The 21,464-nt window shown below is 52.7% G+C and overlaps 1 protein-coding gene across 3 annotated transcripts in view; it reads right to left on the bottom strand.

Annotated features, from left to right (window-relative positions):
- Nucleotides 1-21,464, bottom strand: part of ATP2B2 (ATPase plasma membrane Ca2+ transporting 2) — a 330,499-nt gene that overhangs the window by 244,893 nt on the left and 64,142 nt on the right. For 2 of the 3 annotated variants that reach the window (XM_074344350.1, XM_074344347.1), the window contains exon 2: nt 14,947-14,991. The gene's annotated coding sequence lies outside the window, so the exon portion shown is untranslated. Of the gene's footprint in view, nt 1-9,273; nt 9,396-14,946; nt 14,992-21,464 lie in introns of those variants that run through there. The other variant, XM_074344349.1, reaches the window with a different exon arrangement.

Genomic DNA, 21,464 nt, shown 5'->3' with positions numbered 1-21,464 from the left:
AGCATGAGCACGCACACGGTAGCAGGGAAGGCCGAGGTAGGGTACCCACAACCCCAGAGCCCGGGCAGAGCCCAGATGGAGGCTGCCTGTAGCTAAGGGTCGACGGGGACAGATGACTCAAACCCATCAGAAGCAACCCCTGGGTCCCCTCCAGCCTCCCAGGGAGGGAGAGGAGCTTGCCTAGTCCCCCCCCCCCCCCCCCCCCGTGGAGCCAGCGCCCAGGCACATAAATTCATTAACACGGGATTAGGGGGATTATAGGCTGCCCCACCCTGAAGGTGACTGAGTGCAAACTCCAGGGTCCTCAAGACGTCCTCCCCACCAGCAGAGGAAGAATCTGAGGCTCCAGCAGCTCTCCCCAGGAGGCAGAGGGAGTCCTGGGGTGAAGCCCCTCAGAGCCCCCTCTGCCCCTCCCCAGCCTTGTCAAAAGGGAGAAAGCCCGGGAAACACGCCCACCTCCCCGTCACAGAGAGTGGGGCCCGTCTTGGGACCCACCCACTTCCTGCCCTCTTCTGAGCTCCTCTTGTGGCTTCTCCAGCCCAGACTCTCCCAGAATCTGTCAGTGCGGGAAGGTTGCAACGAGACTTCTTGCCCGGCTTTCTGCAGAGCCTGACCCCTGACCTGGCGTCCACAGAGCCGATTTCAGGAGGCACAAAACACTGCCCCACATGGGGAAACAGGTTTCCAGCCCCCTTTCATGCCTGTTGGTTTCCTCGATGGGGAGAGAGGGAGCCGATGGGTCTTTAATGCCCACCCCTGGCACCTGATGAGCTCCGTCTCTTCTAACAGAGAAAGAGAGAGAGAGAGAGAGAGATGGAGGGAGGGAGGGAGAGGACCTCAGGCCACACAGCTGGGTAGAATTTAATCCCATTACTGTTTTTCATTTCTTGGTATTCATTTTGATGGTTAGCTTCTGCATATGACAAGTGATATTCTATTCCATTGAAGATGCATAATAAAATTTATCTCTAAAACAATGCAATCAAGTAAAAGTGGGGAACTGACAAAAGCAAGAATAAGCTGGACCTTGTTGAAGGTCCTACTGTAGAGCACAGGGACCTATATTCAATATCTTGTCATGGCCTATAATGAAAAAGAATCTGAAGAGGAATATATAGATATGTGTAACTGAATCACTGTGCTGTACACTAGAAATTAACACAACACTGTAAATCGACTATACTTCAATTAAAAAAATAAACAAAAAACCTGGCAAAATATATCTTTCATGCTAAATGCTAAAAAAAGAAGAAAAAAAAAGAGTAAGTTGATAACAGTGCAGATGGTGAACCCTGTGAAGGACACAAATGACCCAGGTTGCAGAAAGGTGATCTGGAGGACAAACTACCCTCTGCTGATGGGTCACCTGAGGCCCAGAGAGGGGAAAGGACTGGCCCCGGGGAAGCGCATGGCAACGCTGGGATGTGAACCAGGCCACGCCTGGTACCAGCCCTCGGAGTCTCCCTCCTCCTCCTTCCTGTTTCATTTCTCTCCACTCTGAGCTGGGCCTCCTCCTTTCCTTGACGTCTCAGTTCCTTCTCTCCATCCTTTGCCCTCTACCCCGGCTCTCCAAACCCCTAGAGGCTCCATTTCAGCCCATCCTTGCTCTGATCGAGGGACAGAAACTTGAATTAGGGAGAGAGCACCCTGAGATGTAGCAAAAAGAACTCAGACCCGGCAGGCAGCAGCCCTGGGTGACTGCCCTCGCAGCTGAGCCCACCTGCACCTGCAGCTCACCTCCCATCAGCCGAGCCTCCTTTCCTCTGGCAGAAGTGACAACGCCACCCCTCTGGGGACCCATGGGAGGCTTAGGTGAGCTGGTGCCTCTACCACACCACACAGCTTGCTCAATAAATGTTCGTTCTCAGATAGGACAGAAGAGTTTCTTTTCAAAAGGAGCGCAGCCTTGCTCTGAATGTCCTTGGTAGGCTCGGTGACACACTTGACAGCAGATGAGAAGACTTAAAACTGCTTTAAAAATAGATAAGAAGTCATTTATAATTTGTGCACTCATTGTTGGCATGCAAATGCTGCTGCTAAAAGCCCGCTCTCCTAAGTGTGCTTGTTAAAGCATCAATCTGCTTAGCAAATCCTTTTCTTCTCTCAAAAGCAGGTAAAGCACTGTCCTCCTTGCCAGAGTTCAGGAGAGCAGAGCTCACAGACTGCTCCGGGGCGTGAGATTTCCTCCTGTGGGGGCTGTGGGGCCTGGCTGCCCCAGGGGGCTCTCTACCTGTCCACCCCCGCTCCAACCCCTGCCCACATCATGGGGCTGGGGGGTGGGGAGACACCACCAGGGCTGATGGATTCCCAGCGCTTTGTTCTGGCCTTAAGCACCAACCTGCTTTCTCCCTCTTCAGCCTTTCTAGGAACAAAACACAAACCAACGCCCAAGAAAAACACTTGTCAACTCGCAGACCACAGAGCAACCACAAAGAGAACAGAGATCCCAGGGCCCCTTGGAGAGAGGGTGAGATCCGGATGGGGGTGTAATTTTGAGTCTCCAGCCCTCCTCCCTTGAGGGCTGCAGGTTTGGTCAGGTGGCACACCTCTTGGGGGTCCCAAGGGCATCGAAACTTCACATGGCTCAAACCAGGCTCATCTCCCCTCCTCCACTGCCCCCATACACTTCTCCCACAGGTTCCTGCCTGAGCCCCCCCTACCCCCACCATGGGTCAGGGGGCTGGGGTGCTCTGCTGTTCCCTCTCTTGCCCTTTCCAAGTTGATATCTGCATAGAGTCGACTCCTCTAGGACCCCTTCTGTCCTCTCACCCCACAGCCTTGGCCCTAGCCACCACTACCTCTGCCTGGGGCCCTGTTAAGCATCCTGGCCCACCTCTCTGCCTCCTGTCTTCCCGCGCTAAGCCAGCCTCCTGTGGCAGGTGGAGTCATGGCCATAAAATACCAGTTCCATCATTTTATTCTTCTGCTCCAAACCTCAGTCTCCCCAAACCTTCCAGATAAAGTCCAAATTCCCTGACTCATCTGCAGAACAAGCGTTGAGTAGGCACTGCTTATGTGCCAGGTCATGGCCACGGTGCAGACACAGGCCTGCCGGCACAAAGCGGAGTATAGAACCCACAGGTTCACTTCCTCTAGTGCCACTGCCCACAACCCACCCCACTGTCAGGATCTACACCAGAGGCTACAATGTGGCGGCCCCCGGGTATATTTTGTTTGATTTCCTCAGTGGGGCTCAGTATTTCAAAGTCAGGAGATTTCACATAAAAACCTAGGTTCCTGGCATCTCTCAACAACTTGGAAGACCTGGCAACATGGGGCCAGCTTTCCTTCACAGCAACAACTGCCTGGAGCTGAGTCCCACTTCCCTTTTAGAGCTGTCAAGTACCTTCGAGTTGGCCACAGTCCCCACCACTCCATATTGTCTCACCCTTAGCCTGCTTCTCTCACCTAGCTCACGTGCCTGGGCCCTGTGGATATCAGAACCTGCTCCTCCTGGCTCATGTACATTTTCTCCAGTACATCTGACTATTCTTGTCCTGAACTTTTGCCTCTACTGGTCGCTCCTCCTGGAATGCCCTTTCTCACCCTGTCCGATGGGAAAATATCCCGCTTTTAGGAGGCTCCACTCCAGGGCCCTCCTTGCTTCTTCACATAATGTACCACAGCCTTCTGTGCCCCCACAGTACCCTGTTCAGACCTCCTTCCCAGCATCTCTCGCACCAAACTACTTTTATTTATTATACTTCCATCTCTCCCACTAGAATGTAAGCCTGCCCCATATGGCTAGAGCATGACACACTCACTCCGCCACCAAACAGGCCCACAGGAAGTCATCCAGGGGTGGATGAACAGATGCCAAGAATAACGAAACAGCAGTACCAACCTGGGTGCCAGGCTCTGGGTTAAGCATTTGACGTGTGCGATCTCATTTAACACTGAACAGAATCCCATGTCAGGTACTATTACATTCTCGTTTAATGGCTGGAGACACTGAGGCTGGAGTGGGGTGGGGCGTCTGGCTGCAAAGTAGCCCGTTCACCACCGCTGAGCGGCAGCCTCCTTGACGCTCTGTTAGGCTCTAAGGCTTTCTTTCTTCCCATCTTACAACTCACTGGCCAGGCTGCGAGGAAACTGGACATCAGCTCTGGGAACTAGACGTGGGGCATCAGGAGAAAAGTGCCCCATGTTCTGGAAGGTCTCAGCTTGTCAGGAAGTTACAAGAGAAGTCTGAGGGCTCGGCCACCCCAGAGGATCCAGGCATCAGGGGCATCTCGAGCATCACCAGCTTTGGGGTGCTGTTTCCAAGGAGTTTAGGGTTCAAGTCTGTGCTCTGCCACTCGTGGGCTGCGTGAGACCCTGAGTGAGACGGCCCATCTCTCTGAGCCTCGGTTTCCTCACCTAGAAGACAGGGGAGTAACTGGACTTGCCTCCGGGGCTGGAGTAAACGTGAAAGGAGACAAGGCACACCAAGCGTCCAGGGCCGTGTTTAATAGAGGGCGGCGGTAACTCTCAGCAGAGTCCACGGGCCACCCTGCACCTGCAGCATCAACTCCGTGAGCCTGGTCCCTGCCTGATGGGCGGGGTGGGGACGAGAGCTGGATTCAGGTCCTGTCTTTACGGTGAAATAGGATGGGCCTCCCGGCTGGAGGTTCATCCCTGTGGGTGGATCTGTGTGTGTGTGGCGGTGAGCATGTGGGGAGTGTGAGCCCTGGGGCACGTATCTGTGTGGATCTGTGCAAGGCCAGCGTGTTGATTCCTGAGACACAGGTTTAGAACACTAAAGCGTGCACACGTGTGTGTGTGTGTGTGTTTGTGTGTCTGAACACACCCACCCGTGACTCCCCAAGAGCCTGGACAAAGTGTGCCTCGGTCACGGCTGTATCCCCAGGATCTGGTACGTAGTAGGTGCTCAGTAATATACACATGATAAAGTGTGTCTATACACACACACACTGATACACACACACACACCTCTCTGCTGCTCCCAGTCTATGTTTTAAAAAAACACTCAATTTGGTAATTCTGAGATGAATCTTACACTGTTTGCAAATGTTCTATCTTTCTCAACTTCACCCAGAGACCAAGGTGCGCCGCTGACATGTGGCCGGGGGAGGGGGAGGGGAAGCCCAGCACCCAGGTCTGCCAGGCTTGAACAGAAACCCAGCTCTGCCACGTACTGGCTGCGTGACACCGGCCAGCTGCTTCAGGTCTCTGACCCCCGTGTGTGACGACGGACTACGCCAGGACGGGGGAGAGCCCAGCACAGAGCCCAACGCAGTGGCGATGTCTGCCCAGGTGACTCAGACCCGGGGATCCCTCGCAAAGCCAGGCACCCCTAGACCTCCAGCACGGGGGCCTCCCACCTCAGAAACAATCTCTATTTCCTGTTTCTGTGATTTCTCCTATTCTTTATTTCTATTCCCTAATCTCTGTTTCTATTTCACCTAACCCCAGGGTCTTTCCCAAAGCTAAGCGGGATCCCTGGACTCCCAGGAGGGGTCAGTGGTGGGCCAGGGCAGTGCTCCATCAGCCGGCCTCCCCCTCCCTCTGCTTCTCTGCCACCCCCTCCAGGGCCCCGGGCCCAATTTCCAGCCTGGGCTCTGCACCACCAATCTGCTCAGCAGCACCTCGTCCATATTTGGAAAATTGCCCCAGTGGGGACGCAGCACCCTTCTTTCCTACACATGCCTGGGATTATTTACTCCCACACAGTGAAGATCAGGCTAAGCACACAGTAGGTGCAGAATAATTCTCAGTGCTTGACTGATGGCTGATATCACAATTCAGTGATCATGGGTGGAGAACCAGGAATCTGGACGGTGTGTGGGTCATAAATCTGGCTTTGGCTCAGCTTCTCCAGAGGTTTTATGACGGAGCCCCCAGGGATAAGGGACTGAGGGTGCCTGCGGGTGACAGCACCTTAGAGGACTGTCCTTCATCACATCATCATACCTCTAGCTCAGCATGGCCACATTCAAGCTTGTAACTCGTCCTTCCTGCGCCCTTGCCCCCCGGCTCCTCCTCTGTCATCCCCTCTAATCGAGAAGCCCCATCGCCCATCCAGTCCCCACGGTCCACTCTGAAATCATCCCATACTCCCCCTTTGCACTTACAGTTGACCCTCCACCCCGTCATGTCACTCAAACTCAGAAAAAAAAATCAGAGCTGCCCCCTGTTCCTCACCTCCCAACCCCACAGCCTTGGTCTAGAGCACTGGCCTTCATGAGTTTTGAGGACACACTTTTGTCCTTGAGGGTCTTCCTGTGTCCGTCCTCACCCTGTCCACACTGTAGCCAGAGTTTCTCAGATGCAAAACTGACCACATCCCACCACTGTTTTAAAATCTTTAGGATCCCTCACCTGCCTGTGGGACCAAGTCTAGACCCCTTCACCTGGCATTTGAGGCCTTTCGTGATGTGGCCCTGTCAACCTTTTCTGCTCACTTTCTGTAGCCTCTGCTCAGGCCTGCTGAGCTGTGTGCTATTACATTTTTGTATGTTCAAACCTCTTTGCAGTCACTCGTAACATCTTGGCTGTCTTTTGTCCCCTGAAGAACTCCTACTTATCCTTTAGGACCCAATCCAAGTGGCCCCTCCCCTGTAAAAGCTTCTCTAGCACCCTGAAGTCCAGTTGGCCTCTTCCTCCCCTGGATAGGCCCTTTCTTATCATGTGTCACTTGATATTACAGTTATTTAAGGAGTCATCCCCCTGGCGAAACTAGGGGCACTCCTGAGCAGAGGCCTCAATCTTGTCCTCCTTGAATGCCCTGGTGCCCAGCAGGGGGCTTGGCATGTACCTGGCCCTCAGTTAGGACCTGGCGAAGAATGAGGGAAGGAGTTAAGGTCCTTCAGGGAAGTCCTGTAACTGCTTTGCTTTGGGCATGAGCCAATAGCAACCTGACTTCCCCAGAATTTCAGGCCACCTTGAATGTGGGCAGAGCCAAATCCTGCTGCTGCTTCATAGAATCACCAGAAATGGGTCCTCAAGCTGTTTCCTCCTTCAATCTCCACTGCAACAGCCTGCTCAGCTTTGTTTTCTGGAAGTCCCAGAGCCCATGGCTCCCTCCCAGCCTCCGTGAGTCCATGGTACTTGCCGCCCCTCACTTACCCTTCCCAGCAAGTCCCAGGCCAGCGCTGCAGGAGGCATGGGCCTCTCCCGTGCCCTGGTCTCCTGGGGTCCGGGCTGGAGGGGTCTGCAGGGCACGGAGCTGTCTGAGCTCTGGTGGCTGGCAGCGGAGGTGAGCGGCCACTGCTGTAGAGCCCGCAGCCACCCCCACCCAGGACTGCGGCTCTGGCAGCCGCAAGGAGCCTCCAGCATCGATCAGTCCTGCTACTACAAGACTCCTCGGCGCGCCTGGCTGAAGCTGAGAGCTTTGCAAGTGTGTGTGAAAAGAAACAGAACATTAAAGAAAAACATCTAACAATGGGCCATCGGTGGGGGCTGGAGAGTACACCATTCGCCAATACAGAAGTGACACTGGACAGGTGGTCGAAGGCCCCTGACAGTCTGTGCAAGGGGAGGGGTGGCGAAGGGGGTTCCAGATAACTGAAGGTTAACCCTGTAAGAGCCAACTCCCTTGCCTACCAGGTTTCTGGGTTTGTTTGAATGGGAACAGGCATAAAACTCATAACGTAATGTGCAGCAGACCTCACTCGTAATTTAAGCGTCTTCTGATGACTCAGAGCTGGGACACTGTGGTGCCTTTGGTCTGTTCTGGGGTCAGCGGGCTGCTTGGCCTGAGACTGAATGACCCCGCCGTGCTAATTACCCTGCAATCAACAGGCCGTGCTAATTACCCTGCAATCAACAGAGCTCCCTGCCTTTGCTGTGTGCTGCCCACTGCCCTCTGCTGCTTCTGATGTCACCACACATTCCCAAAGGATGTATCACAGTTACGGAAAAACCTGTGACCCAGTCAACCCTCCTTGACCACCCTTCCTGGTTCCTTTGCTGCTCCCCACACCCCTTTTATTCTTCTTGTCTCTCTCTCTCTCTATCATATTTTTGGCCACTATTCCATTCCTGGCAATCAAAGGGCATGAGCCTTCCTTCCAGCTGATTCCTGATCAGTCGGTTCTGACCTCTGGACTCCTGAAGCCTCTCATTTCCTTTGGCTATGGTTGGAGTGGTCCAATTTGGGGGCCTTTCCAAGACCTTGGGGCTCTTCTAGGATTTGAGGCAAGGGGTTCCCCAACTGAGGGCATGCACGCTGGGCATCAGCAGGCGGGCTCCAGACCCAGGCGCAGGGTCCTGTGGACCCAGCTTCCCATCCCGTTCCCCTGCTTGTCAGCTGGGTCATCTAGGGAAGCCCTTCAGCCTCTCTGAGCCTCAAGACTTCACACAGCTTCAGTGAAAGAGCGCACAAAGGTCCTGGCTCTGCACTTGGCTGCTGCCCTCGAGGCGTGATTTCTCCCTCCTAACCATAACTGCCCCTCCCTCAGATCTCCCAAAGGTGCGTGGAGACACCGAGAACTAAGTAAGGAAGGTCCAAAAAGCTGCGAAATACCACCCAAAGCCAAGAACCGGCCAACGGGGTCCAGGAGTCAGGGTTTCTGGAAGGCAGCGTGGAGCCCCCAGGAGAGTCAAAGCGGGGGGCTGGTCACCAGAAAGATCACCCATGGGAGCAGAGGGTTGGGGCTTTGAGTCAGTCCCGCCTGCAGGAAGGGCAGGGATGGAGATGTAGCTACTCATGGTTCGGTTTCCTGCGCTCGCATAATAAAACCCCAACAAGAACTCTGGGCGCGGGGGCTCGGTGGAGCTTCCTGGTTAGCTAACAGTCCATGTGCTGGGCAGGGAGACATGCCCTGGTGGACCCTGCCAGACCTTATGCAATGTGTCTCTTCATTTGGCTGGTCCTGATCTGTATCCTTTATAATTAAACTGTAACTGTGAGTTTAGCAGTTTCCCAAGTTCCGTGAGCCATTCTAGTGAGTTATTAAATCAGAGGGGTTGTAGGAACCCCCAAGTTAGCAGCCAGCCCATCAGAAGCATGGTAGCCTGGGGACACCACTTGTGGCTGGCCTCTGAGGGGTGGACGGTCTTGTTGGCAACCTTGTACTTCATCTCGTGGGGTCTGTGTGAACTCTGGGTGGTTAATGCCAGCTTTGACTGTCAGCACCCCAGCGCTGTCAGAATACACCCCCGAGGAGTCACCCCAGATTCCTCTCCTTCCCTCTTTCCCCACATCCTTTAGAAGAGTGGGTCCGAGCAGCTCAATCTTCACAGCTGTTCAGAACGCGGCTGCTTCTCCCCATCTCCACAGCCACCCATCCCCACAGCCACCCACCCAGTCTAGCCACTGTCATCTCTCACCTGAATCACTGTCGCTGCCTCCTCCTTGGCCTCCCTGCTTCTGTCCTTGCCTCCTGCCCTGCTTGGCTCTTTTAAGTTGGCCACACGTCCCTGCTCGCAACCTTGTCTGCGTGACCCTACCGGGTCTGAAGGTAAGGCGGAGTCCTCATAGTCTGTCACCTCCCTCTCTGAGCTCAGTTGCCACCACGTGCTCCCCTGCTCTGTCCTTTTGGCTATCCTGGCTTCTCCTTGCTCCCTAGACAAGCTTCGGCCTGCCTTGGGGCTTTTCCCTTTACCTGGAATGTTCTTCTCATTTTTTGCATTCGGTCTGAAAGGTCACCTCCTCAGAGAGGCCTTCCCTGACCGCTGTGTGTAAACAGCCGCTCCCTGCCCCTCCCCGCCTCTCTCTCCTCTCACGGGCTTCATTCTTCCCCCGCAGCCCAGACGGCGTCAGAGATGGCTATTTGTTTAGCTGCTTCCTGCCCAACTCCCTTTGTGGAATGGCAGCTCTTGAGGACAGGGGCCACATTTGTTTTGTTTGCTGCTGTCTTCCCAGCATTTGGTTCCATAAATAAGCGTCCAATGAACGAATGAATAGGCACCACCAAGAAAACGGGGCAGACGCTGGGGAGGTGTCATCATATCAATGACGTGGTGTCTCATCGAATTTTTTCCTTGCAGGTGATTGTTATAAAAGATTCGTTTACATGGATGTGGAAGGAACCACAATAGGGTTGTATAGTTCAAACAGTCTGAGTGAAAGAAAAAGAATGTTTTGTTAGTAGGTAACAAACAGATGCTCGGAAGGTGAATGTGCTGGGTCTTTTATTTCAAAAGTTACTGAGAGTTAAAAGACCAAAAAGACAAGTGAGAAAAATTCATTGAACTTGGAATCTCCTAATGAGGGTTTTAGTCTTGTTTCTCCTATTTCCAAACTGTGTGACTTTGGGCAAGTGACGTCCTTTCCCTGAGCCTCAGTTTTACTATCTGTAGAATGGGGCGGATGCTAATAACAGCCCCTGGCCTGTGTCCCAGAGTCACTGTGAGAGTCCCGTGAGAGGCAGATGGAACCAGGCCCACTGGATGTTACTTAGTTCACTCCTGTGCTAACACCCCGCAGGTCGAGAGTGCCAGGACACTGAGGCAAGAAAATGTCAGTACCAAGGGGATCTCTAGGAACGATGGCTAAGTTTTACTCCCAGGAAAGATGCTGAGGGAAAAGACTCTGCTGAATCAGAGGAGAATGCTAAACCAAGCTGTTGTGCATCTTGGGGCCAAGTTTTCTCAATCAACTGTCCATTCAGCAACTCTGAACCCCTGGGCACAGTCCTGGGCCCTGACATGGGGCCTCAGGCAGGTGGTCTTTCCATCTCCCTGGACCTTGAGGTCCTGCCATCTCTGCTGGGGTCACTGTGAGTCAGAATCCCCCTGAGAGGCTGGCAGTTGAACTGCAGGAGCTCAGTGTGGGGTGAGAGTTTGGCCAAGGCACCCACAAATATCTCTGTGAACGTCCTACTTTCTGCTCTTGCCTAAACTCCAAGCCTGGAGTCACCCGTGACTGTCCCTCTTTCTGTTCACATCCTGACTGTCATCCTCTTCTGTTCACTTCTCATCACCCTCAGCCACCATCAAGTCCAGGCTACTAGCATTTCTCACCAAGACAACTGCATCAGCCTCCCAACTGGCCCACCTCCTGCCCTCAGCCATCTATTCACTCCATACCAGCAGCCAGACCAGTCTTTTAAAAACACAAATCTGTTCCCATCACTCCCTGACTATAACCCTCCAGTAGCTTCTTAATATTCTTAGGCTAAAGTCCAAACCCTCCTGACAAAAGTGGCCTTACGATGTCCTCCTGCCTTCACCTCTGACCTTTCACCTTACCAGCCACCCTGCTTGCTCTCTGCATTCCAGTGATGCTCAGCTCCTGTGTTTCCAACATTTCTCGTTCACCGCAGGACCTTTGCACGGTGTACTTCTTTGCAGGAATACCTTTCCCCCTTATTTGGGTTTCCCTTTTCCCTCACCTTCATCTTGGTCCATCATCTAATATCTATGTAGTAAATGCATTCTCACACATCCTCCAATTTTCACTTTAAACAAGCACTTCCTCAAGGAAGCCCACCTTGATTCCATCCCCCTTCCCCCACCATTAGGCTCTCATAGCAGACTAGGCTTCACAGTATTCATCCCATTATAATTACTATTTTATTATCTGTTTCCCCCTTATAAGAAGGGGAGATTAGAACACAGACAACCCAGAGGGAAGACCATGTACGGACGCAGAGAGAAGACGGCTGTCTACACGCCAAGAAGAGAGGTCTCTGAAGAAATCAACCCTGCTGATACCTTGATCTCGGACTTCCAGCCTCTAGGACAGTGAGAACATGAATGTCTGTTTAAGCCACGCAGTCGATGGGGTGTTACGGCAGCCCCAGAAGACTAACACAGCCCGCCAAAGAACCACAGTTCCAGGGACGGGAGGAAGACCACACGACAGCAACACGGGCTTTGGGTAAAAATAATAATAAAAAGATGTTTTGAGAAAAAGAGCCATTTAGAATGAAAAGTGCCAACATAATTCCTCTCATACAGCTGACCGGCAAAATGTATACACACACACACACACACACACACACACACACTTTGGTGGGGGCAGATAAGTTTTTCTAAACTGTCACTACTCTTTATGATTATAAACAGAGAACACGCCATGGTGGGAAATTGAGAAAATTCCAAAAGGCGCCCAGAAGAATTCAGTCACCTGTCCTCCTCCCCTGCTCGGTACTCGGTATCTGTTTCTCCAGTCTCCTCTCTCCCCCTCTTCTCTCTTTCTGCCTTGCTTATTTGTGTTCTCTTCCACCTATTTTTTTTTTTAAAATGCAGTTAGGATTAATTTTGGCAAATTGCCTTTTCTCTTAACACTTAAATATGACCATTTTCTCCTATGTTATTAAAATTTCATCTCAAATGTCATATTCCACGGCTGCCCAGAATCCTCCATGGTCTGCACGTGCTGGGATGGGCTCCCCCCTTCCCCTGCTGTTTCTATTTTGAAACTAATGTAAACAATGCTGTGATAAACATCCCTATAGATAAGCCTTGGTGCACACCTTGGGCTATTTCCTCAAGGCAAATTTCCTAGAAGTGATTGGTTACTCACATTTTGAACGTGGAAAATTTTTAAAATTCTTAAAACTTTCTAATAGGTTATATGACTTTTGGGGGTGTAACAACTTCTGGCCACACATATTAAAAAGCTCCCAAGAGTTTATGTTGTAGTTTCAGACCGCTTGAAAATAAAAAAGCAAAAGGAAAAAAAGAAAAGGCAGAGAAAAATCTAGGTTACCTGGCCATAAAGACAAGAAAGTGACATCCATCCCTGGCTACGAGGAAACTGTCCTTCAGGGGAGAGCTTGGTTACTTCAGAAGGGAAGGGGAGGAGTTGTCCTGGATTATTTATAACACTCTGCGGAGTGGGTACCCATTTTACAGATGAGGTAACTGAGGCACAGAGAGACGGAGTCACGCACTTCCTCAAGGTTGTGCACAGCTAGAAAATGAAGCAGTCAGGACTCGAATTCTTTGTTGCCTGGCTCCAAAGACCAAAAGCTCTACTATTATGCCACACTGGCAGGGTCTGTGGAAGATGGTCTCGACTCAGGCATAAGCAGCTGGGCAGGACAGCTCCAGACCCACTCCCAGCACCGGGTGTCAGGCACTAGGTGTGCAGAGATGGGAGAAGGCACAGTGTGTCCCAGGGTGCATGAGCCTGTAAGGCCCACCTGACCCCCACCAGGTGATGGCCAACATACCCACCTGGCCATTTGCCAGTCTAGATCACAATTTTTATTGTTGCATTGACTTTATCAGAACTGCTGCAGTGGTGTGACAGCCTAGAAGAAAATGCAGTAATGTATCAAAGCAAATGAGTATACAGATAAAAGCAGGAAGGCTAAACAAACAAACAAAAACCTCCAAATGCCTGTGGCAACAAGAAGGTGAAATTGTGAATAAACTGTTCTCTGTATTTTTCAACCTTTAAAAAAAGTGATGTTGCTTTTGCAGAATTGTGGTGGAAAAACAAGGTCTTTGAAGTCACACGGACCTGGGCTGTGTGACTTTGGGCGAGTCACTTCACTTCTGAGCCTCAGTCTCCTCACCTGTGGAATGGGGATGAACATTGCATCTTGTCCTCACGAGGAACTGAGATGAGGGATTCCCACAGCACCCTTAGCCCCATCCCTGCAGATGGCAGTGACTCAACAAATACCAGTTCCCACACACATTCATGCCTTGCTGAGGCCTGGAAATGCAGAGGACAGGGCCCTGGTCTGGGAGGGGCTGAGAGGGGAGAGGAAGGGACGACTGTGTTCTGACGTGAGAAGCACCTTAACAGAAGGAACAAGCAAGTCCACATTATTTTTGGAAACAGTCATGATCCGGCTCCCTAGCTCATGACCACAGCACAACAGAGCAGGAGGCTGTGCTCACTGCTGACAGATCTTTAATCCTTCCCCACTATGACCTTTTACTTCTCCATCAAAACTTACCTGTCCCAGCTCCCCAAACCCTGCTATCCACTGGGGCTAGTCTGGTCAGAGAATTTCTACAATGGACACGAGTGCCCACGGGTAACTGGACCACTCCAGACAGCAAAAACGGAACACAGGCTTATTACACAAAACTTGGAAAACACAGAATATCCAAATTGCTATTTCCCTCGCAACTAACCTACAGATGACATTTGGAAAAAAGCTTTCAAAGCTTCCTCATCCTTTCCCGAGGAGTGACGCAGATGGTGGCCACGTAGGTGCTGTGACAGGCCTGCGGGGAGGGGCGCTGGGTGGAGAAGGCTCTCTCCTATCAAACGCCCTGGGGCAGCTGCTGATTCCAGGGACAGAGCCAGCTCCGCACACAGCTACCCCATGAGAGGACAGTTTCCCAGATCCCTCTATTTCTCCTAGGTCAGTAGGGAGGGAGCAGCCCAGGCCGTTGGCAGAACTCCCAGGCAGTCCCCCAGTCAAAGAGTCTGTGTCTCCAAATGCTCGTAAAAGGATGGACAGGCAAGTAGCTCCCAGGACAGTCCTCCCTCCGCCCCAGGCCCCACTCAGGCTGGGCCAGGGCCCTCTGCACAGGGCTTCCCCTTCGCAGACCCCCAAGTCAGTAATACCCCTCAGTGTGGCTGTCCTCAGTGAGATAATAACTGAAAAATAACCTGACGGCATTGAAAGATACTGAAGTGTGAATGACCGAAATGACAGCCATGTAACCCACACAGGAACGTGGCTCTTTATCTCAAAAGGACATTGACTAATCCAAACGCCCCTCTATTTTGCTAGAACACCGCCCCAAAGTAAAGTGGGTAACACACAGACTCCGTGGGGGGCTGGCAAGGGGGAAAGTCACACACACAGGAAATGAGTCCAAACTGCCGTTTCAGATTTGTTTTTTGCTGCTTCTTCTTCCCTCGCTGCCCACAGGTCCACAGGGTTTTGGGAGTGGCTGCTGAGCGCTTCTGTGTTGGGAGGGGGTTAGGGAGGCTGGGGCGGTAGCGGTAGCGGGTGGTTGACAGTACAGACAGGTGGTTTGAAAACCAAGTGTTTCCTAATTGGGGTCAACTAACGGCGCTGAGGTGCAGGTGGGAATTCTGAGCCTCCCTTCGTGAACCAGGGATCTTGGTCTCACCCTTACCTGTCTCCTGGGCTGCTCTCGGTCCACGCTCCGGGTGCGGGAAACCTATGAGCAAAGATCAGAAAGGCAGGTTAGAGGGGCTTGTATTTTCTGGGTCACAAACTGGTGGCCAGGGATCCAGATCTGGCTGTTTGAAATTGAATATTTGTTTAAAATTGAATATTTGAACTGCTCCTAGTATTCAGAAACCGAGGGATTGTACATAAAAGTCTGGCTTTCTGACTCCTCTGGGGAGGGCTGTACCTCTGGGCCCCATGCAAATAGGACAGTGATGGGCTGGAGCTGCGTGGGGCTGCTCCCCTAGGCCCACAGATGCTCCCCAACCCCACCCGTCTGCCCGAACAGGGCACTGGAGCGAGCAGCCCTGCACTGGCATCGCATGACCTGCGCAGCCCAGGCTCCCTCCCCGACCCTTCCCTTCTCTGCTCCAGACACAGAAACTGAGAATTCTAGGGGGAGAATGCCAGGTCCGTCCCTTGGAGTGATCCAGGGTGAGAAGATCGAGAAAGACTCCAGGCCACGTTTGGGTCGGGGACCCTGCCACCCCCTCTCCAGGGTCTTCTTGCAATATCCCTGCTCTGCGGCTCTGGGGGACTCAATTAGGCAGGGTCCTGAGGGTTTAATAAAGGACCTCTTGGCAAAGGTGTGGGCAGGAGTGGTGCCGTTTCCCAGCCCCAGTAGGAGCGGTTCTGTTGCCAACACCCCTCATGTGGAAGTGGGTTGGGGGGCGAGGTGGGGAAATAGTTTCCAGACCCAGGTGCAGAGCAGGCTGTGTGGGATGATCCTTGATAGGAGCTGTCACCTGTGGGCAAGGCATGTAGCCAGCCCAGGGAGATCCCCAGGGAGAGAGCTGGGAGACTAAATACCCCAACATCTCTCCCCTGCCTCACTCCATGTCCTGCCAGAGCTCCCCACTGGCCAAAGCCAATAGGAAGCCAGAATGGGAGGGAGTGCAGGATGCAGCCCTACAGGTCCCGCCTCACCACAGGGCAGGGGGGAAGGGCGGACAGTGGGTCTCCAGGGATGTGTGGCAGTCATCCAGCGCAGTGGCCCTGCCTCCTGGGCCCTGTTGCCCCACGGGATCCACACCCCTCAGGCCCTAAGCCAAGGCTAACCAGGTCCTTCAAGATGTCAGAAGCTCGGTTCCACCCCCACCAACTATTAGTTGGCACCATCTTCCCAGAGCTTCTGTTCTGCTTACCTGGCCTGAGTCTGAGTTTTCTGCCCCTCCCCCAGCACCTGGAGCCCCATCGCTGGGGCCCTGAGCTCCCCTTGCCACCCCTGCCTGCTCCCTTCCACTGGACACCGTCCAATCCTTCTCACTACGGAGCCAGGCTATCCCCTTCCTGGAAAGACAGCCCAGCTCAGAGTTCACAGAGATGGGGGAGCAGAGCTGCAGGGAATCCAGAGGCCTAGGGCCGATACAGAGGAGTCACGGTGGAAAGCACCCAGCAGAGCGCCCCCACCCCCAAATCTCTTCTAGGAAAAACACGAGCCCGCAAGAGGCGGCCAGGTGCAGGGTTTCCTGGAACCCACAGCAGGAAGTGACCCGGGAGCTCACAGGCCCCAGCACCTGCGCTATAGAGATGGGGAAACTGAGGCCAGGAGAAGGGGAAACTGAGGCCGGGAGAAGGGGAGGCTGAGGCCGGGAGAAGGGGAGGCTTGCAAAGGCCACACAGCCAGAAAGCAGCACAGCCAGTGTTTTGTTGGCCTGCCAGGCTGTCCCTGCCTCTGCCTGGGACACAGGAGGGCCCAGCTGCATCAGGAGATGGGGGTCAGTGTTCAGTCTCTTCAATAATGATTTTACTAATTAGCACCAACATTAAGGGGTCTTGTTTCATCCGCTCCTCACCCCAAATCTAGGAGGAAGGTACTGTAATGATTGCCGTGCTACAGAGGAGGACGCTGAGTCCCAGAGGAGTTATCTAACATGGCTGAGACCAGCACGGCAGGTGAGTCCTGGAGCAGGGGCAACAACCTCGACGGCAATAATAATAACTAGCACTGCCGACGAGGACGCCTCCTCCAAGCTGGCTCCATGATGAGGTCCTCACACATACTATCCCGTGGGGTGTTTTATTGTTGTTGGGGTGGTTTTGAATGAAATGTTTCTACTTGTTAGGACATGGATGATCTACATCCTTTTTCCAGCTTTTTTGAGATATAATTGACATATAACATTACATAAGTTTACAGCGTATGTTATCTGACACATTTACATATTGCAAAGTGATTACCACTGTAGCATTAGCAGTACCTGCATCACGTCGCATAATTACCACTTCTTTTTTGTGGTGAGAACATTGAAGACCTGCTCTCAGCAACTTTCAAGTGTGTAAATCCCATAGTTTTAACTGGATAGGACTAGCTACGTGGCTATTTAGCTGCCTCCTGACTGTTTTGTTCTGCACACTTATTTTCTGATCCTCTGTGGGTCTCTCCCTGATGTCTCAGCCCATATGAGGCAGAAAGCAGAATCTGCGACGCCTGGTACCCTTCGGTGATGTTCAAGGGGTCTCCCCAGGCTCGGCTGGGCCCACCTGCTCCCCACCCAAGGCCCTGAGCTCATGCACACAGTGGCAAAGGCCCAGGCCGGGGGCAGCCAGGCCAGCCTCATCAGCGGTGCCCTGTCTTCTCCGATGGGGACTGCTGGGATGAAAGACTGATGAGCGATCTGTCTTCACTGGTGAATTTTTAATTATGGAAGAAAGGAGACCCCGGCCCCTGGCCCAGCCAGGACTGCAGGGAGGGTGATGCTTGGGTGTCACCACTGTTAACATTTTATCCACACTGACAACAGCTATGAACCCTGGGTCCAACTTTCTCAGTCCATAAATAAAGCTGAAAAGCTAGGATGAAGAGTAATTGGCAGGGAAACCGGCAGACCCGCAGCATGGACAGCTCTGGAATGACATGGGGGTGAGTGAGACTAGGACTCCAGAAGGCCTGGGGCAAGTCCGGGCACAAGGGTGGGGGCTGTGGGGGCCTGAAGGCCAAGCCAGCTGTCAGTCTGTGACTCTCGCCCTTCTAAATTGCAGGTGACAGCACCTCGCACCCTGGATCCCCTTACAGTGAGCGAGCTGAGACGGGGCTAAGCTTGGAGCACGGTCGCTGAGTGGGGACCCAGCCCCCAGGCTTCAGGTCCCTGCCCCAGGAGAAAAGGATGCTTGTGGGATTATCCACGACTCAATTCCATCCAATTTCACAAGCCTACCTGTAAAAAGAGATGAAGGCCTGGGTTCAAATCTCTGCTTCATCATTTACTGGCCCTTGTTCTCAAGCAAGTCCCTCTAAACTCCTGTGCCTCAGTTTTCTACTCAATAAAATGGGAATAGAAACAGCCCCTGGAGAGGGCAGTGATGAAGGTAAAATGAGAGGATGCAGGGAAAACATGGAGGGCTGAGCCTGGCACCCAGTGAGGTCTTCACGAACGTTAACCATACAGGGAAGAAGAAGCCACCAGCTCTGCTCTTAAATCGCTTGTAAACTAGTGGAAATCCCACACTGGCTAAAAACAAAACTCACAAGGAAGATGAAATAAGGGTAAAATGACACTACAGAACACCCGGAGTGAGAACTCAGGGCTGGGGGATCACTTCGATTCAGTGGTAGCAATCAGGGAAGGCTCCCCAGAAGAGGAGCCTCACCTCTAAGTGCTTGCCCTCCTTTGTGAGTTCAGGGACTAATCTCCTCAGGTGCGAGGACGTCCCCATCCTGAGGTGCCCTCTCAGCAAGCTGGGCATCCATGAGGTTCTAGTGTGTACCTGGCTCTCAGTGATACCACTGTTTAGCCAATAAAGTCACGAATCACTGGCTCCCAGGAGCCCCAGACTTTCCAGCACACATCCTACCTCCTCTAAGAACCGTCCCAGGATTTCTTCAGGAGTGGAATGGATTCCATTCTCCTCACATGCCACTAACAGCCAAGGCCCAAACCACAAACCTTAAGCGTCCCGCTTTCAGGGGAGGAGCCCTGGGCTCTAGTTTCAGCTCAGCCCCCTGCTCCCTGTGAGACGCTGGCCAAGTGCCAGCCACTCTCTGGGCCTCAGTTTCCTTATCTGTGAACCAGCGGGCTGGACTGGATTATACTCCCCAGAGTAAGCTCGTGGGGCACCAGCCTTTTGAGAGGCTCCCCCCCCATAACAGTGCACCACGTTTCATGCTGTAGCCGCTGCTGGTCCCGCAGGTTTCACAGGGCAATCAACACGTCAGGCTCCGAAGCGCTGTAACACAGGAACCCGCTTAATTCTGCTTGACCCAGTATTTCCCAAACTAACTTGACTTTTGAAGCTTTTTTGGAGTAATGTCTGTGAGTGCCCACAAAACTAGCATTCCTCAGAACCCACCTTGAGAACGCTGGCCTCAAAGATCTCTCAGGAACCTTTCTGCTCTGTCAACAAGGGAATTCAGTAAGAGTCTGAGGTGTGGAATTTCACCCTCTGGGTAATTTTCCCAAAATGTCTCTGCTGCATTTCTGGCAGAGATGTGAGTGTGCCCTCCTCCAGCTCCCACGGCAGGCGCCGTGTCTGGCTCTGCGTCACAGCAGTCCCTGCCCTGTGATCGTGGGTGTGTCTCCTCCTGCAGTGGACCACAAGCTCCTGAGGGAGGGACAGTGTCTGGACACTGGTATGTCCCTGGGCTTGACAAGCTCAGTGTCTGAAACACACAGTATGTGCTCAGTAAACACGTGCGAATATGGGGGAGATGTGTAAAATATTTCACAAGGGGCATGTGCCAAGAGGGATGTCAGCTGTAAATAACCTACAGGTGCCTGTCAGTCAAACACCAGCCTGGTGGAATGAATGAATGAATTTCAAAACCTGTACAAAAGACTACAACTATTAACTAGAGAGAAAAATCACTTTCTAAGGCAAAGCCCAACGCTATGTTTTTAACATTTTTTCCCCTTCTGGGCTTTTCTGGTTTGGCAATTCAGATCTGGGGGTGGGGGCTGGGTGGTACCAAGATCAGCCCTTCCCCAAAAGCCCCAGGCTGGAGCCAAGGCCAGGTGAGAAAGTGGGCTTTTCTGTGTCTTCCACAAAGCTGGCAGCAAGTTCAGCATTTCAAATATCTTTCTGAAATCTGAATCCAAAATGGAACATTTTTTCAAGTAAATAATAACCTTGAATTCAGTTGCTGCAGCCCCAGAACGTCAGGGGCGAGGTCACGCGGGGAGCCATCAGGGCCCAGCACACCCCACACTCGGTCTCCCTGCTCCAGCAGGCCCTTGCCTGCCAGGGGTGAGAAGAGTGAGGCCACTTCAAGCCTCGGAGAATCTAAGAGACCTTTTTCTGATCATAACTGATCACGCCACAGAGAGATTCAGGAAGGCCATGTCCTAGGGGCCCTGCACAGTCGTGGGCTTTGGGGACCCTGGGTCAAGGGTTGGAGGTGGGGGTGGAGGCAGGGAGGAGGAGTCTTGTGGCTGAAGGTAACATTAGAACGGGTCTGGGTCCTCTCCGGGCAGCACCCGATGCCACCGAGCTCCCGGATGGGATGGCTTCAGATTTCCATATTAGTTTCTCTCCTCCACCAGGATTTGAAGCAGATACCACCCGGTTCGAGTTACAGAATCCGGCTCACGCCTTCCTGACCCTTGGCTTCTGGGAGGCTTGCAGGGGAGGTGTGAGTTCTCGGCAGGGGCTAGGCCCGGGCACATGCAGAGGGTGCAGGAGAGAGGGGCCAGGACAGCGCCCAGCCTGGTGCTCCCTCCAGGGCAGAGCTTCTGGGCTCACACTCAGGGGACCCTCCGGGGGTGACCCCTCCCCTGCCACCACCTCATGATATCCAGACGCAGCGCAGGGAACCCACTCTGAGGGGCGAGTCTCCGTGTAGTCCTATCTCACCTCTTAACTCCTCCTCAACCCCTCACTAAGTTCTGCCTTAACCAGGAGAGCAGGCTGCCACTGGTGGAAAGGGACATCTACCTCGAATTTAACACCGCTAGCAGTTTGCCTTTTTTTTAAAGTATTTTTATGGTTACTTTCTATTTATGACAGCTGTTACCATTTTTTTCCATTTATGGTAGCAATGAGGTTTGATTCCAAAACATATTTTGGTTAAAAAGAAAAGTCAACTTATTTGAAGAAAGACCAGAAGTACTTTTTAGTACAGGTGATCTTGTCTATAGGTGAGGAGGACATATGGGAATGACTGGAGTCTGGGAAACTCATCTAGTCCAACCTACCCACATCGCAGATGAGCACACTGAGCCCAGAGGGGCATGGCTTCCCCAAGCACACACAGCCAGTCAGTAGCAAGGGCTGAGATGAACTCAGGGTCAGGGTCTTTCTGTTTGGCCATCTCTTCCTTGTGAAGCCAAGCAGGAACATCTCCCTTAGTGTGGGCCTCATCGTGCAGGGGAAATATGGCCTCATAGACCTGCTGCCTCCGGGGTGCTGGGAGCTCTGCAGAGGCTGGACCTGAGCCATATTCATCCCTCTATCCCACTGAGCTAGTCACAGAACTGGTGTTTAGTGAGAATCTGGTAAAAGGGATGGATGGGTGGACAGATGGGT

This window comes from Camelus bactrianus, chromosome 17 (assembly GCF_048773025.1).
Source record: "Camelus bactrianus isolate YW-2024 breed Bactrian camel chromosome 17, ASM4877302v1, whole genome shotgun sequence".
Lineage (NCBI taxonomy): Eukaryota > Metazoa > Chordata > Mammalia > Artiodactyla > Camelidae > Camelus > Camelus bactrianus.
This window is presented reverse-complemented; position numbering and strand designations above follow the sequence as displayed.